Here is a 17459-nt window from a genome sequence, read left to right as displayed (position 1 = left end):
TAAAATTAATATGTTAAGGCAAATAGAGCAACAGATGGACAAAACATTTTAAAAGACTGAGTACTTAAACAGAAAATCTAATTTTTAAAATTTTAGACAGGATCTAGCTCTGTTGCCCAGGCCAGAGTGCAGTGGTGCAAATCTTGCCTCACAGCAGCTTTGACCTTCCAAGCTCAAGTGATCCTCCCACCTCAGCCTCTAGAGTAGTTAGGACTATAGGCATGCACCACCACACCCAGCTAATTTTTATATATTTTGTAGAGATGCGGTTTCACCATGTTGCCCAAGCTGGTCTCAAACTCCTGAGCTTAAGTGATCCACCTGCCTCGGCCTCCCAAAGTGCTGGGATTATAGGCGTGAGTCACTGTATCCAGCCAAAAACTGACATTTTGGACTGCAAAAACATATTTGAAATTAAGAACTCACTGGACATGTTTAGCAAGACACTATACACAGCAGGAGGCAAGATTAGGAAACTTAAAGACCCGTCAAGAGAAATGATTCACATTGAATCACAAAGCAAAGCAGAATAATCGAAGGAAAACCAGAACTGAGTATGAGAGATACATGGGACATGCTCAGAAGATCTAATACATGTGTTTGGAATTTCTCAAGGAGAGAAGAGAGCGAATAGGAGAGAAGCAGTATTTGAAGAAATAATGGGCTGGGCATGGTAGCTCGTGCCTGTATTCCAAGCATTTTGGGAGGCTGAGGTGGGAGGATCACTTGAGCCTAGGAGTTCAAGACTAGCCTAGCCAACACAGGAAAACCCTGTCTTTACAAACAATACAAAAATTAGACAGGCATGGTGATGTACAGCTGTAGTTCCAGCTACTCGAGTGGGAGGATCAGGATCACTTGAGCCTGGGAGAGTGAGGCTGCAGTGAATCAGGACTGCACCACTGCACTCCAGCAGCCTGGCCAACTCATGCCTGTAAATCCAACACTTTGGGAGGCCAAGGAGGGGGGATCACCTGAGGTTGGGAGTTCAGGACTAGCCTGGCCAAAACGGTGAAACTAAAAATTAGCCAGACATAGTGACATGTACCTAAAAATTAGCCAGGCATGGTGACATGTGCCTGTAATCCCAGCTACTTGGGAGGCTGACACACAAGAATCACTTTAACTCAGGAGGCAGAGGTTGCAGTGAGCTGAGATTGCACCACTGCACTTCAGCCTGGATGACATAGTGAGACTGTGTCTCAACAAAAAAAGAAAAGAAAAAGAAATAATGGCTGAGAATTCCACGCATATGATGAAAGGCATCAAGCCATAGATCAAGAATATCAATGAGCTCCAAGCAGAGTAAGCATAAAGTAAACTACCCTTAGGCTTATCATAGTTGTGGGGAAGGCTCCCGTGGGAGGCCCCCCGAAAATGGGCTTCACAATACGGAGGACTCAAGCCCAGACATGGTGTCTCCAGTTGAGGGAGTCGAGCTATCAGAAAGCAGGAACAGAGAGAGACTTAGGTTAAAGTTAAACTTGTGGGCAATTGCCAGATGGCCATGCAGTCACAAGATGCATTGTGTACGATAATTGAGTTTTCTACTAAGACATGTTTTACGTATGTGATAATTGAGTTTTCTACTAAGACATGTTTTACGACTTTGCTCATTTTCTCTAGAAGATAAATGACTTACCCTTAGATGAGACAGTGTGACCACCTGTTCTGGTTAATTGTGTATCTCACCTTTCCATTGTTCTTACCCTATGATGTTGGTTTTTCTACTTTAAGACTTTTGTACCCCTTTGTCTCACGTAGGCACATACCTAAGAAAGATATATATACTGACCCTGAGCACGAATAAATTTGTTGGTAAAGCATATGCTTTTCTTTTTTTTTTTTTTTTTTTTGAGACGGAGTTTCGCTCTTGTTACCCAGGCTGGAGTGCAATGGCGCGATCTCGGCTCACCGCAACCTCCGCCTCCTGGGTTCAGGCAATTCTCCTGTCTCAGCCTCCTGAGTAGCTGGGATTACAGGCACGCGCCACCATGCCCAGCTAATTTTTGTATTTTTAGTAGAGACGGGGTTTCACCATGTTGACCAGGATGGTCTCGATCTCTTGACCTCGTGATCCACCCGCCTCGGCCTCCCAAAGTGCTGGGATTACAGGCTTGAGCCACCGTGCCCGGCCAGCATATGCTTTTCAACCCTCCCGACCCCGTTCTGTTCTGTCATCTTTATCTTCCGCGCACCCCCCATCCAAGTTGGAATCCTCTTGCAGGTCAAGAGCTCCTGGCAGACGTGCTCCCGATACATAGCTAATTGCTGAAAATCAAAGACAAAGTAGAAAGTCTTAAAAGAAATCATATATATATGGTTTCTTTTCTCGCGCCTGTTAATTTTTGTATTTTCAGTAAAGACAAGGTTTCACCATGTTGGTCAGGCTGGTCTCGAACTCCTGACCTTGTGATCCACCCAACTCACCCTCCCAAAATGCTGGGATTACATGCGTGAGCCACTGTGCCTGGCTAAAAGAAACCATATTTTGAGAGAGAGAGAGAGAGAGAGAGAGAGAGAGAAAATCCAATACAATTGATTGGCAGACTATGGAAGCCAGACAAAAATGAAATGACGTCTTTAAAATGCTAAAAGGACTGGGCGCAGTGGCTCACGCCTGTGATCCCAACATTTTGGGAGGCCGAGGCAGGCAAATCACTTGAGGCTGTAAGTTTGAGACCAGCCTGGCCACCATGGCAAAACCCCATCACTACTGAAAATACAAAAGTTAGCTAGGCATGGTGGTGCACGCCTGTAATGTCAGCTACTCGGAGGCTGAGGCACAAGAATCACTTGAACCCAGGAGGTGGGGCTGAAGTGAGCCAAGATCGTGCCACTGTGCTGCAACCTGGGCCACAGAGCAGGCTTCTCTCTCAAAAAATAATAATAAAATAAAAGAGAAAAATAAGATAAAATGGTAAAAATACCTCCCACGCTGCAATCTGTGTCCACCTTAAAACATAAAGTAAAAGAAACATCTTGTCAGACAGACAAAAGCAGAAAGAATTTGCTTTGTTACTCATGCACGTCTGCACTGTAAGACGTGGGCCAGTGGCTCAGGCCTCTAGTCTCAGCGCTTTGGGAGGATTGCTTGAAGCCAGGAGTTCAAGACCACATGAGCAGCAGAGTGAGACCACATCTCTTAAAAAAAATAAAAAATTAGCCAGGTGTGGTGGTGCACACCTGTAGTTCCAGCGACACTGGAGCCATCTCCAGTGAGGCCACAGTGAGCTGTGATTGTGCCACTGCACTCCAACCTGGGTGACAGAGCAAGACTCAGTCTCATCTCAAAAAAAAAAAAGAAAAGAAAAGAAAAGAAAAACCTGAGGAGGTTTCTTTTCTTTTCTTTATTTTTTATTTTTATTTTGATACAGGGTCTCCTTCTGTTGCCAGGCGCCAGGCTGGAGTGCAGTGGCGCGATCTCAGCTAACTGCAACCTCTGCCTCCCAGGATCGAGCAATTCTTCTTTGGCCTCCTGAGTAGCTGGGACTACAGACACGTGCCACCACGCCCAGCTAATTTTTATATTTTAGTAGAGACGGGGTTTCACTATGTTGGCCAGGATGGTCTCGATCTCTTGACCTCATGATCTGCCCGCCTTGGCCTCCCAAAGTGCTGGGATTACAGGTGTGAGCCACCGCGCCCGGTCTGCTTTTGCTTTTTAATTTTTTTTTTTTTTTGAGACGGAGTTTCGCTCTTGTTACCCAGGCTGGAGTGCAATGGCGCGATCTCGGCTCACCGCAACCTCCGCCTCCTGGGTTCAGGCAATTCTCCTGCCTCAGCCTCCTGAGTAGCTGGGATTACAGGCACGCGCCACCATGCCCAGCTAATTTTTTGTATTTTTAGTAGAGACGGGGTTTCACCATGTTGACCAGGATGGTCTCGATCTCTTGACCTCGTGATCTACCCGCCTCGGCCTCCCAAAGTGCTGGGATTACAGGCTTGAGCCACCGCGCCCGGCCTGCTTTTAAATTTTTGAGACTGGGTCTTGCTCTCGCTCTGTCACCTAGGCTAGAGTGCAGGAGCGCTATCACTGCTCATTGCAGCCTTGGCCTCTCCGGCTCAGGCCATCCGCCTGCCTCAGCCTTCCAAGTAGCTGGGACCGCACCACACGTGAACCACCACATCCAACTAATTTTTTAAAAGTATTTATAGCCGGGTGCGGTGGCTCACGCCTGTAATCCCAGCACTTTGGGAGGCCGAGGTGGGTGGATCACCAGGTCAAGAGATCGAGACCATCCTGGTCAACATGGTGGAACCCCGTCTCTATTAAAAGTACAAAAAAAAAATCAGCTGGGCATGGTGGTGTGTGCCTATAATCCCAGCTACTCAGGAGGCTGAGGCAGGAGAATTGCTTGAACCCAGGAGGTGGAGGTTGCGGTGAGCCGAGATCGCGCCATTGCACTCCAGCCTGGGTAACAAGAGTGAAACTCCGTCTCAAAAAACAAAAACAAACAAAAAAAAAGAGATTGAGACCATCCTGGTCAACATGGTGAAACCTCGTCTCTACTAAAAATACAAAAATTAGCTGGGCCTGGTGGTGCCTGCCTGTAATCCCAGCTACTCAGGAGGCTGAGGCAGGAGAATTGCCTGAACCCAGGAGGCGGAGGTTGCAGTGAGCCGAGATTGTGCCATTGCACTCCAGCCTGGGTAGCAAGAGTGAAACTCCATCTCAAAAAAAAAAAAAAAAAAAAAAGTATAGGCTGGGAGCGGTGGCTCACTTCTGTAATCCCAGGCACTTTGGGAGACTAAGGCAGGCGGGCGGATCACCTGGTGTCGGGAGTTTGAGATCAGCCTAGCTGACATGGTGAAACCCCCGTCTCTACTAAATATACAAAATCAGCCAGGCGTGGTGTTACCCGCCTGTAATCTCAACACTTGGGAGGCTCAGGCAAGAGAATCACTTGAACCCAGGAGGTAGAGGTTGTTGTGAGCTGGGATCGTGCCACTGCACTCCAGCCTGGGCGACAGTGTGAGAATTCGTCTCCAGAAAAAAGAAAAGTATTTGTAGAGACCGGGTCTCCCTGTGTTGCCCAGGCTGAGGGAGTGATGGAAAATGATCATGACTTTAGGCTGGTGGAAAATGATCCCTGATGGTATTGCAAGAAGGAATGAAGAGCACAGGTGAAGAGTAAAAATGTGTCTAATGAGAATCAAATATGGGCTATTTAAAACAACATCTCATAAGACTTTTTACATGAAATATATGAGACCCAGTGTGGTGGCTCACACCTATAATCCTAGCACTTTGGGATGCCAAGGTGGGAGGATTGCTTGAGACCAGGACTTTGAGACCAGCCTGGGCAACATAACAAGACCCTATCTCGATAAAAAAATTTTTTTTAATTAAAAAAGAAAATTACCCAGCCGTGGTGGTGCATGTGTGTGGTCTCAGCTACTGAGACCTCCCAATAAGGCAGGAGGATCGTTTGAGCCCAGAGGTCAAGGTTGCAGTGAGCCAAGATCATGCCATTGCCCTCCAGTTTAGGCAACACAGCAACACCCTGTCTTAAAAAAAAAAAAAAAAAAAAAAAGTAAATATATGACAACGATAACACCAAAGAGGGAAGGGAACTAAATGGGAGTTAACTATTATAAAGTTATTGCATCATTTAAGTATAAATTGTAAATGCACTAACTATGTAGATTGAAATAAATCAAGGATGCGTATTATAATCTCTAAAATGATCACTAAAGTAATAGTAAAAGAAAATGCAATTAAAAAGCTAACAGTAGGCCGGGAGAGGTGGCTCACACCTGTAATCCCAGCACTCTGGGAGGCAGAGGCAGGCAGATCACGAGTTCAGGAGATTGGGACCACCCCGGCCAACATGGTGAAACCCCATCTCTACTAAAAATACAAAAATTAGCTGAGTGTGGTGGTGGGCCCCTGTAATCTCAGCTGCTCAGGAGGCTGAGGCAGGAGAATGGCTTGAACCGCAGAGGTGGAAACTGCAGTGAGCAGAGATCTTGCCACTGCACTCCAGCCTGGGGACAGAGCGAGACTCCATTTAAAAAAAAAAAAAAGCTAACAGAACAAAATGAAATTAGTTTTTAAAAATTGACTAATCAAAGGGAAGCAGGAAGGCCGGGTGCGGTGGCTCAAGCCTGTAATCCCAGCACTTTGGGAGGCCGAGGCGGGTGGATCACGAGGTCAAGAGATCGAGACCATCCTGGTCAACATGGTGAAACCCCGTCTCTACTAAAAATACAAAAAGTTAGCTGGGCATGGTGGCGCGTGCCTGTAATCCCAGCTACTCAGGAGGCTGAGGCAAGAGAATTGCCTGAACCCAGGAGGCGGAGGTTGCGGTGAGCCGAGATCACGCCATTGCACTCCAGCCTGGGTAACAAGAGCAAAACTCTGTCTCAAAAAAAAAAAAAAAAAAAATTAGCTGGATGTGCTCGCTTGAACCCAGGAGGCGAAAGTTGCTGTGAGCCGAGATCATGCCATCACACTCCAGCCTGGGCAACGGAGCGAGACTCTGTCTCAAAAAAACAAACAAACAAATATTGTCAGATTAGATTAAATAACTCCAACTCTGCTGTTTACTAAAATCACACTTTAAATATAAGGACATAGGCCAGGCACAGTGGCTCACCCCTGTAATTCCAGCACTCTGGGAGGCCAAGGCAGGCAGATCACTTGAAGTCAGGAGATTGAGACCAGCCTGGCCAACATGGTGAAACCCCCTCTCTACTAAAAAAACAAAAATTAGCTAGCAAGGTGGTGCATGCCTGTAGTCCCAGCTACTCGGGAGGCTGAGGCACAAGAATTGCTTGGATATGGGAGGCGGAGGTTGCAGTGAGCCGAGATTGCACCACGGCACTCCAGCCTGGGCAACCTAGCAAGACTGTCTCAAAAATAAATAAATAAAATAAACATAAGGACATAAAAAGGTGAAAGTAAAAAATTAGAAAGCAGTATTTCAGTCAGGTGTGGTGGCCTGTAATCCCAGCACTGTGAGAGGCTGAGACAGGTGGATCACAAGGTCAGGAGATCAAGACCATCCTGGCTAACATGGTGAAACTCCGTCTCTACTAAAAATACAAAAAATTGGCCAGGCGTGGTGGCACGCACCTGTAGTCCCAGCTGCTCAGGAGGCTGAGGAGGAGAATCGCTTGAACCTGGAAGGCAGAGGTTGCAGTGAGCCGAGATTGCGCCACTGCACTCCAGCCTGGGCAACAGAGCAAGACTCGGTCTCAGAAAAAAAGAAAGCAAGCAGTGTTTCATGTCAGCATTATTCCCAAGAAAGCTAATATCAATCTATTATACAAACCTTAAATGAAGAAGTGTTACGAGAGAAAAAGTGGAATATTTCAGAATAATCAAACTCCGAAGGAACAATCGATTTGGACCAACTTGTCCAGCCAGTCCAGGTCACAGGCACCTACCAGCTGTGAATCGGTGCCCAGAATGTGCTAGGGCTGGGAGAGCTGCTCCTGCAGCAGCTCTGAGGGGAAAGGGTGGGTCCCTTGCCATCCTGGTCACGTTTCCTCATTTGCTCCTGCCCTTCCCTGTTGTATATCTAAACCCAGAGATGCCAGACTATACTTCCTGTATCCTAGACAGGCTCTCAGCTGCTAGGGACTCAGCCTGAATCTGGCTGCGCAAATACTCCAAGCATGACTGTGAGCTGTGGTCCAACCAGAATTCCCATCCAGGGCTGTGGCCTTGCAGTGGGAGTCGACAGTTGTCCCTGGACAATTCTGTTTTTGTTTGTTTGTTTGTTTGTTTTTTAATAAGACGGGGTTTCGCCATGTTGGTCAGGCTGGTCTTGAACTCCCGACCTTAGGTGCTCTGCCAGCCTTGGCCTCCAAAATGCTTGGATTGCAGGTGTGAGCCACCACGCCCGTCCCGACAATTCCGTTTTGTTGGCCTGAACCTCCATTCCCATGGACAGTGACCTAGTGAGCTCCTAACTGGCAGCTCTGCCTCTTCCCCCGCCCCAGTGGTTGGGCAGGTCTTTGCCACCCACCAGTATACGGCAGGCTGGGTAGGACACCACCTGCAGCTCCTGAGAGGGCTACAGTTCTCGGCTGATTCTCCTTAGCCAATTTCACTCAATTTCTATGTCCTCTTTCCCCTGTGCCACAGAGAAAGCGATGGGATGAGGCAGACCACGATCTCTGTGGCCCTAGGTTCTGGCCCCTGCCTCGATTGCTAGCTCTGATGTCTGGTATTCTGCTCCTGCAGACACTATTCTCTCCCTCCAATTCCAGCCGCTCCTGCCCTGCCGGTCGGATCCGTCTCTCTGAAACAGGAGGCGAGACATCCTTTGAGGTTCCCCGTCTCTGGCATGCCTTCCTCGCTATTCTGCCTGCCTTCCCGACCCTGCCACATGGCTGGACAGGCCTCAGCCACAGCTCCTGCCTCACTGGCTAGTTCTAAGCCCTGCTCACCTGGGTGAGTCCTGACCCTGGGCTTGTTTGGATGCGGCTGCTACTTATATTCACTTTGCCCGCAAGGTCCTCCCAAGACGCATTACCCATCCTGTGGGAGTCCAGTGCTTTCTGTCAGATTGTATCAGCTGTGGCTGGGACATGGCATGTGATGATTATGATGCATGCATTTAACTGGTTTTAACCTTGTTCGGGTGCTGTGGGTTGAAGAATACAGGCTCTGCAGACAGGCCTGGGTTCCTGTCCCATCTCAGCCACATATTGCTCTGTGATTCTGGGCAAGCGACTTAACCTCTTTGAGCCTGAGCTTCCTGGTCTGTAAAACGGGTTAGTATCTATCCCCTAGGAGTATGGTGAGGGATAAGTAAGATGATGTGTGGGAAGTGCTTGGCACATAGACAGTGCTTAATACTATAGACAATGGATATCCTATGTCTGAGGAGCTTAGCTAACTGTGTTACAAATATTCTAAGCACAGACGGCATATTTCTGCTCTGTTGGGGTTAGGTTTTTCTGTTTTTAAAACTTTCTGTAACATGTAATAATAATAAAATTAAAACTTGTATTCTGGCTGGGCACAGTGGCTCACGCCTGTAATCCCAGCCCTTTGAGAGGCAGAGGCCCATGAATCACCTGAGGTCAGGAGTTTGAGACGAGCCTGGCCAACGTGGTGAAACCCCGTCTCTACCAAATATGCAAAAAATTAGCCGGGTGTGGTGGCACATGCCTGTAATCCTAGCTACTTAGGAGGGAGGAGAATGGCTTGAACCCCGGAGGCAGAGGTTGCCGTGAGCTGAGATCGCGCTGCGGCACTCCAGCCTGGGCGACAAAGCAAGACTCTGTCTCAAAAAACAAAAGAACAAAACCTATATACCTACTTCCCAAATACAAAATAAAACATTCCCAGTTTCTTTGAAGCCTCCTGTGTCTCCTCCCCAATCACATCTCCTTTGTCCACTCTAAGGTCACTGCCGTCCCGAGAATATGGTGAAAATGGAGGCCATGAAGAAGCAATAAGGCAATGTAAGCAGAGAGGCAAACCCAGGGTCAGGTTTGGCAAGTTTTTTTCACCCACAGTCAGTGAAGGCAGCAGCCTGGCTTACAGACTATGGGGCTTACATAGGGGGTTTGCAGGTAGCCAGGTGCTAGTCTAAGAAAAACTGCTTCTTGGTTCTTACGTGCTAACATTCTGCTTAATTGGGTCACCATCCTGGGTTCAAGAGCTGGGAGTGACCACATCCTAGAACCCAGGTGCCCTGTTTGCAAGGCTTCAGGCCGTTTTTGTTTGTTGTGAGTTTGGCTTTGCAGGGGAGAATGGAGAGGGGGTCTATGGGCTTGTCTTCCTGTGACCCTAACAGGCGATACCCCCACCCTGCACAGCCAGTGGTGGTCTAGAGGAATCTAGGGCTCCCATACCCTCCAAAGTAAGGCACAGTGCCCTGTTCTCTAGAGTCCATGGGTGCTGAGGAGGCAGCAGCTCCCCTCGTGTGCTGGAGTAGCATCATGGGAAGCAAGAAGGTTTCAGTAAGACCCAGAGTCGCGTCATACCTCACATGACTGGGTCTCAGCAGAAAATCACCAGTCATGCAGAGAACCAGGAAGATCTCACACTGAATGAGAAAAGACAATGAATAGATGCTAATGCCATGATGATGGAGACTTAAGAGTTTTCTGATGAAGAGGTTAAAGCAGCCATCATAAAATGCTTCATGAGCAATTGCTAACACACTTGAAACAAAAACATGGGAAGTCTCAGGAAAGAAATAGAAGATACAGGCCAGGTGCAGTAAATTGTGCCTGTAATCCCAGCACTTTAGGAGGCCAAAGTGGGTGGATTACTGGAACCCAGGAGTTTGAGAGCAGCCTGGGCAACATGGCAAACCCTTGTCTCTACAACAAATTAGCCGGTGTGGTGGTGCCCACCTGTGGTCCCAGCTACTCAGGAGGCTGAGGTGGGAGGATTGCTTGAGCCTGAGAGGTCAAGGCGGCAGTGAGTTGTAATCACACCACTGTACTCCAGCCTGGGCAACAGAGGAAGACCTGTCAAAAAAAAAAAAAAATTAAAACAGGCGCAGAAGGACAGCGGAAGAGAGAGACAGAGAGAAAAGAACCAAACAGAAATTTTATTTTTGTTGACAAACAAAAATTATATACTTATGGTATACAAATGATGTTTTGATACATGTAGACATGGGAAATGGCTAAACCAAGATAATTACCATATGTACTACCAAATGGGAATGTTAGAACTGAAACAGACAATGATCACAATTTTAAATTTTTTTTGAGACGGAGTTTCACTCTTGTTACCCAGGCTGGAGTGCAATGGTGCGATCTCGGCTCACCGCAACCTCCGCCTCCTGGGTTCAGGCAATTCTCCTGCCTCAGCCTCCTGAGTAGCTGGGATTACAGGCACGTGCCACCATGCCCAGCTAATTTTTTGTATTTTTAGTAGAGACGGGGTTTCACCATGTTGACCGGGATGGTCTCGATCTCTTGACCTTGTGATCCACCCACCTCGGCCTCCCAAAGTGCTGGGATTACAGGCTTGAGCCACCGCGCCCGGCCTCGCAATTTTAAATTTTAAAGGTCAGTGGATGTGTGCAACAGAAGAACTGAGGGGTGGTGGGGGGGAACAGAAGAATTTGTAAACTGAAACACAGAATAGAAATTACCCAATCCGAATCACAGAGAAAATAGACTGAAACTGAGCCAGAAAGAAAATAGACTGGAAGGGGAAAAAAAAGCAGTTTCAGGGACCTGTGGGACTACAAGAAAGATGTAACCTGTCCCTGGCATCTCAAAAGGTCAGAAGAGCACATGAGATGGGCTATATTGTGGTGGCCGTCTGGAAAATATCATCAGCTACATCCATGTTAATGCATGGAGCTACAGTTTCCTGTTTCACTACAATATAGTATTCTGTTGTGTGATCGAACCACAATTCATTTATTCACTCGACTGTAACGGGTATGTGGGCTATTTTGTTTCTGATCTAATAAAAGTGCTCTGTGACTATTCTGTCCATGTCTCCAGGATTAGAACTGCTGGATCACAGGGTGCGGAAATGTTCACTTTTACCAAATAATGCAAAATTCTAGATTTTAAATTATTTTCTTTTATTGAGATGGAGTCTTGCTCTGTCTCCCAGGCTGGAGTACAGTGGCTCACTACAATCTCCACCTCCCAGGTTCAAGTGATTCTTCTGCCTCAGCCTCTTGAGAGCTGGGATTACACCACACCCAGCTAATTTTTGTATTTTCAGTACAGACAGGTTCTACCATCTGGCCAAGCTGGTCTTGAACTCCTGACCTTGTGATCCACCAGCCTCGGCCTCCCAAAGTGCTGGGATTACAGGTGTGAGCTACTGCACCTGGCCTATTTATTTACTTTTAGACATGAGGTCTTGCTCTGTTGCCCAGGCTGGAGTGCGGTGGTGCCATCACAGCCCACTGCAGCCTCAAACTCCTAGGCTCAAGTGATCCTCCTGCCTCAGCCTCTTAAGTAGCTGGGACTACAGGCACAAGGATCTGGCTAACTTTTTTTCCTATTTTTTTTTGGAGACAGGGTCTTGCTATGTTGCTCAGGCTGGTCTCAAACTCCTGGCCTCAAGCGATCCTCCCACTTCTAGGATTTTATATAAATGGAATTATACAGGATAAGTTTGTTTGTTTGTTTGTTTGTTTGTTTGTTTGTTTTGGTCTAGCTTCATTTACTTAACATAATTGTTGAGATTCATTCACTTCGTGATCCATATTGCTGAGTAGTATTCCATTGTGTGGATGTTCCACCATTTGCTTACCACCCAGTTGCTGATGGACACTTGGGTTATTTCCAGTTTGGGGCCATTACTAATAAAGCTGCTATGTACATTGACGTATAGTCTTTGTATGGTCATATGCTTTCATTTCTTTTGAGTAAATAGGAGTGGAATGGTTAGGTCACACTGCAGGTGAATAATTAACGTATTTTTCTTTTTTGAGACAGGATCTGATATGGTTTGGCTCTGTGTCTCTACCCAAATCTCATCTTTAATTGCAAATCCCCATGTGTTGACAGAGGGATCTGTAATCCCCACAGGTGAAGGAAGGAAAGTGATTAGATTATGGGTGCCGTTTCCCCCAAGCTGCTGTTCTCTTAATAGTGAGTGAATTGCCGGGCGCGGTGGCTCAAGCCTGTAATCCCAGCACTTTGGGAGGCTGAGACGGGTGGATCACGAGGTCAAGAGATCAAGACCATCCTGGTCAACATGGTGAAACCCCGTCTCTACTAAAAATACAAAAAATTAGCTGGGCATGGTGGCGCGTGCCTGGAATCCCAGCTACTCAGGAGGCTGAGGCAGGAGAATTGCCTGAACCCAGGAGGCGGAGGTTGCGGTGAGCCGAGATCGCGCCATTGCACTCCAGCCTGGGTAACAAGAGCGAAACTCCGTCTCAAAAAAAAAAAAAAAAAAAAATAGTGAGTGAATTATCACGAGATCTGATGGTTCTATAACGAGTAGTTTTTCCTGCACTCTTCGCTCTGCTGCCACCATGTGAAGAAAGTTCTTGCTTCCCCTTCGCCTTTCACCATGACTGTAAGTTTCCTGAGGTCTCCCCAGCCATCTGGAACTGTGAATCAATTAAACCTCTCTCCTTTATAAATTACCCAGTTTCAGGTAGTATCTTTATTGCAGTATGAAAACAGACTAACGCTGGGTCTTGCCCTGTCACCCAGGCTGGAGTGCAGTGGTGCAATCACACCACACTGCAGCCTTGACCTCCCAGGCTCAAGTGATCCTCCCACCTCAGCCTCCTGAGTTATCTAGGACCAAAGGCACGTGACACCATGCCCAGCTAATTTTTTTTTTTCAGATGGAGTCTTGCTCGTCGCCTAGGCTGGAGTGCTGTGGTGCAATCTCGGCTCATTGCAACCTCCACCTCCTGGGTTCAAGTGATTCCCCTGCCTCAGCCTCTCCAGTAACTGGTACTACAGTCGTGCCCCACTATGCCCAGCTAATTTTTTGTATTTTTAGTAGAGACAGGTTTCACCATGTTAGCCAGGATCGTATCAATCTCCAGACCTGGTGATCCACCAGCTTCGGCCTCCCAAAGTGCTGGGATTACAGGCGTGAGCCACTGCACCCGGCAGCCCAGCTAATTTCTTTTTTAAAAATTACTTACCTGGCAGAGGAGACACCACGATCATGAAGGTGGTTTTCCCAGGGCAAGGCTTATCCTTTGCACTCCGGATGTGCCGACCCCTGCGATTTCCCCAAATGTGGGAAACTCGACTGCATAATTTGTGGTAGTGGGGGACTGCATTTGCGCTTTCTCCTGGTTAAAAAAAAAAAATTGCTTGTAGAGATGAGGTCTCCCTATGTTGCCCAGATTTGTCTTGAACTTGTCTGGGTTACCTGTCAAGGTTCAAGTGATTCCTTTGCCTCAGCCTCCCATAGTGCTGGGATTACAAGCATGAGCCACCCTTCCCTGGCTATAATTAACTACTTAAAAATGTACGGCAGGGCGCAATGGCTCACGCCTGTAATCCCAGCACTTTGAGAGGCTGAGGTGGGTGGATCATGAGGTCAAGAGTTCGAGACCATCCTGGCGAACATGGTGAAATCGTCTCTACTAAAAATGCAAAAATTAGCTGGGCGTGGTGGCGTGCGTCTGTAGTCCCAGCTACGCAGGAGGCTGAGGCAGGAGAATTGCTTGAACCAGGAGGTGGAGGTTGTAGTGAGCCGAGATCGTGCCACTGCACTCCAGCCTGGTGACAGAGCAAGACTCTATCTCAAATTAATAAATAATAAACATACACAAATACTTCCCTACTCTGTCCCAAAGTGGTTACATTATTTTACTTTCTCCCAGTAGTGTATGAGAGTTTCAATTTCTGCACATCCCCACAACATTTGGTACAGTTAATTTTTAAAATGTCAACCATTGCAGCGGGGGCATAGCAGTCTGTCTCTGTGGTTTTAATTTGCATTTAACCAATGACTTACGACATTGAACATTTCTTAATATATTTCTTTGCCATCTGTATCTCATCTTTAGCAAAATGTCTATTTAGATCTATCTTTTGTCCGTTTTTTCTTTTCTTTTCTTTCTTTTTTTTTTTTTTGAGACAGGGTCTTATTCTGTTGCCCAGGCTGGGGCATAGTCGGGCTTGTCACCCAGGCTGGAGTGTAGTTGCCCAATCGTAGCTCACTGCAGCCACAACCTCCTGTGCTCAAGGATCCTCCCACCTCAGTCTCTGAGTAGCTGGGACCACAGGGATGTGCCACCACGCCCAGAGAATTTTGTATTTTTTTGGTAGAGATGGGGGTCTTACTATGTTGGCTCAGGCTGCCCTCCAGCTCGTGGGCTCAAGCAATCCTCCTGCCTCCACCCCCAAAGTGCTGAGATTATGAGTGTAAGCCACTGCAACAGCCTCTTTTATCCATTTTTTTATTGGGTTATTTGAATTCTTTTTTCTTTTTTTTTTTTAGACGGAGTTTCGCCCTTGTTACCCAGGCTGGAGTGCAACGGCGCGATCTCGGCTCACCGCAACCTCCGCCTCCTGGGTTCAGGCAATTCTCCTGCCTCAGCCTCCCAAGTAGCTGGTATTACAGGCACACGCCACCATGCCCAGCTACTTTTTTTTTGTATTTTAGTACAGACAGGGTTTCACCATGTTGACCAGGATGGTCTCGATCTCTTGTCGAGATCACCCGCCTCGGCCTCCCAAAGTGCTGGGATTACAGGCTTGAGCCACCACACCCGGCCATTATTTGAATTCTTATTATTGAGATGTAAGTGCTTTTTTATATATTCTAGATACAAGTACTTTGTTGGAGATCTGTTTTGCGAATATTTACTCCCAGGCTGTGAGTTGCCTTTTCATTTTTGTAAACAGTGTCTTTTCAAGATAATTGGGGCCAGGCATGGTGGCTCACCCCTGTAATCTCAGTACTTTGGGAAGCCGAGGTGAGCGGATCACCTGAGGTCAGAAGTACGAGACCAGCCTGGCCAACATGGCAAAAACCCATCTCTACTAAAAATACAAAAATTAGCTGGGCATGGTGGCTCACGCCTGTAATCCCAGCTACTCAGGAGGCTGAAGCAGGAGAATCGCTTGAACTCGGGTGGCAGAGGTTGTAGTGAGCCAAGATTGCATCACTGCACTCCAGCCTGGGCAACAAGAGCAAAACTCTGTCTCAAAAAAATAAATACATAAAAATAAAATAAAGTTAATTGGTTTTAAGCAATTTGCTCATGATGTAACTTTATGTAGTTTTCTTCAGGTTTCTTCTGTTTGGGGTTCATTGAGCCTTTTTGTAATTACTGGTAATTTTCATCAAATTTAGAAATTTTTATGCCATTATTTCTTTTAGTGTTTAAGTCCCGTCGACTCTCTTCTTCTGGGACTTCAGTTACAGGTAAATTACACTTTGATGTCCCACAGTTTATTGATCCTCTGCTCTTTTGTTTTTTAGTTTTCCAGTCTTTGTTCTCTCTGTATTTCATTTTGGATAGTTTCTACTGCCTTGTCTTCAAATTCAGTAATCTGCACTTCAGTGCCTAGATCGCTGCTAATCCCATCCAGTCTATTTTTAATCTCACATGTTGCAATTTCCTTATCCAGTAGTTTTGAATTTGGATTTTTAGAAATAGACTTCATGTCTCTCACGCTCAGGATTTGTCTACCTTCCTGAACATACAGAGTCTGTAATTTCTGCTTTAATGTCCTTGTCTACTAATTCTGCCTATCATTTATGTCATTTCTCAGTCAGTCTCTCTATAGATTTATTTTTATTATCATTATGAGTCATATTTTCCCACTTTTCATATACCTGGTCATTTTCAATTGGATGCAAGACGCTGTAATTTTAAATCATTGTATTCTGGGATTTTTCCTTTTAATTTTCAGCTTTGGTCTTGGAGGCAGCTAAGTTACTTGGAAACAATTTGACCTTTTTGAGCCTTGCCTTTAAGTTTTTTCTGGGGCTCATTTGGCAATACTCTCTTTTCTGCGTCCTCTCTCTGACACTGGTTTATTAGGAGGTCTTTCTACTCTGCCTTTGGAAACATGAAATATCCCCAGTTCTGTGAGTTCTGGTGATGGCTCTGCCTGTCCTTTCCAATGGCTCTTTCCCCAACTGTGGTAGTGTCCCCACACATCTGCACTGATCAGCACTCAGGTGAAGTTTGCAGATCACTGGAGCTCTCTTTTTCTTTTTTTCTTTTTAAATTTATTTTATTTTATTTGTTTATTTTTTTTTAGAAACGGGGTCTCACCAAGTTAGTCAGGCTAGTCTCGAACTCCTGACCTTGTGATCGCCCGCCTGGGCTTCCCAAAGTGCTGGGATTACAGGCATGAGCCACCATGCCTGGCTGGAGCTCTTTTTCTATAAGCTTTCTCTTTTGCAGTACTCTGCCTTGAAAATTCCAGCCACCTCCCAAAATGCTTAACTGTTTCCTCAACTCAGGTATGCACATGAAAATACAGGGTTTCTTTGTGTAGTTATATATTTTCTTTTCTCACAGGTAAATACCTGGGAGTCAGATTGCTGACTCATATAGTAAATATGTGTTTTACTTTACAGGAAACTTCCAGATTTTCTTCCAAAGAGGATGTATCATTGTGCAATTCCACCCAGCAAAATGGCCACATCGTTCAACAATTTCACCCAATAACATAGAATAATTCTCTTCTCATTTTTTCTTTTAGTCTTTCTAATAGTTGTGTAATGGTATCACATTGTGGTTTTATTTTTATTTTATTTTTTTATTTTTTTAAAGATGGGATTTCACCATGTTGGTCAGGCTGGTCCTGAACTCCCAACCTCAGGTGATCCACCCGCCTTGGCGTCCAAAGTGCTTGGATTACAGGCGTGAGCGACCGTGCCTGGCCTATTTTTATTTTATATACATTTTTTTTGAGACAGAGTCTCACTCTGTCACCTGGCGCCAGGCTGGAGTGCAGTGGCACAATCTTGGCTCACTGCAACCTCCACCTCCTGGGTTCAAGCAATTCTCATGCCTCAGCCTCCTGAGTAGCTGGGACTACAGGCGCACGCCACCACGCCCAGC

General features: G+C 46.3%; 1 non-coding gene across 1 annotated transcript; it reads left to right on the top strand.

Moving 5' to 3' along the window:
* The first annotated feature begins 13557 nt into the window (after window positions 1–13557).
* LOC120364208 (U1 spliceosomal RNA) lies at window positions 13558–13721 on the top strand. The gene has a single exon (XR_005579544.1). It is a non-coding gene; the product is annotated as a U1 spliceosomal RNA (small nuclear RNA).
* The last annotated feature ends 3738 nt before the right edge of the window (window positions 13722–17459 follow it).

The sequence above is a fragment of the Saimiri boliviensis genome, chromosome 2, assembly GCF_048565385.1.
Source record: "Saimiri boliviensis isolate mSaiBol1 chromosome 2, mSaiBol1.pri, whole genome shotgun sequence".
NCBI classification, from domain to species: domain Eukaryota; kingdom Metazoa; phylum Chordata; class Mammalia; order Primates; family Cebidae; genus Saimiri; species Saimiri boliviensis.
This window is presented reverse-complemented; position numbering and strand designations above follow the sequence as displayed.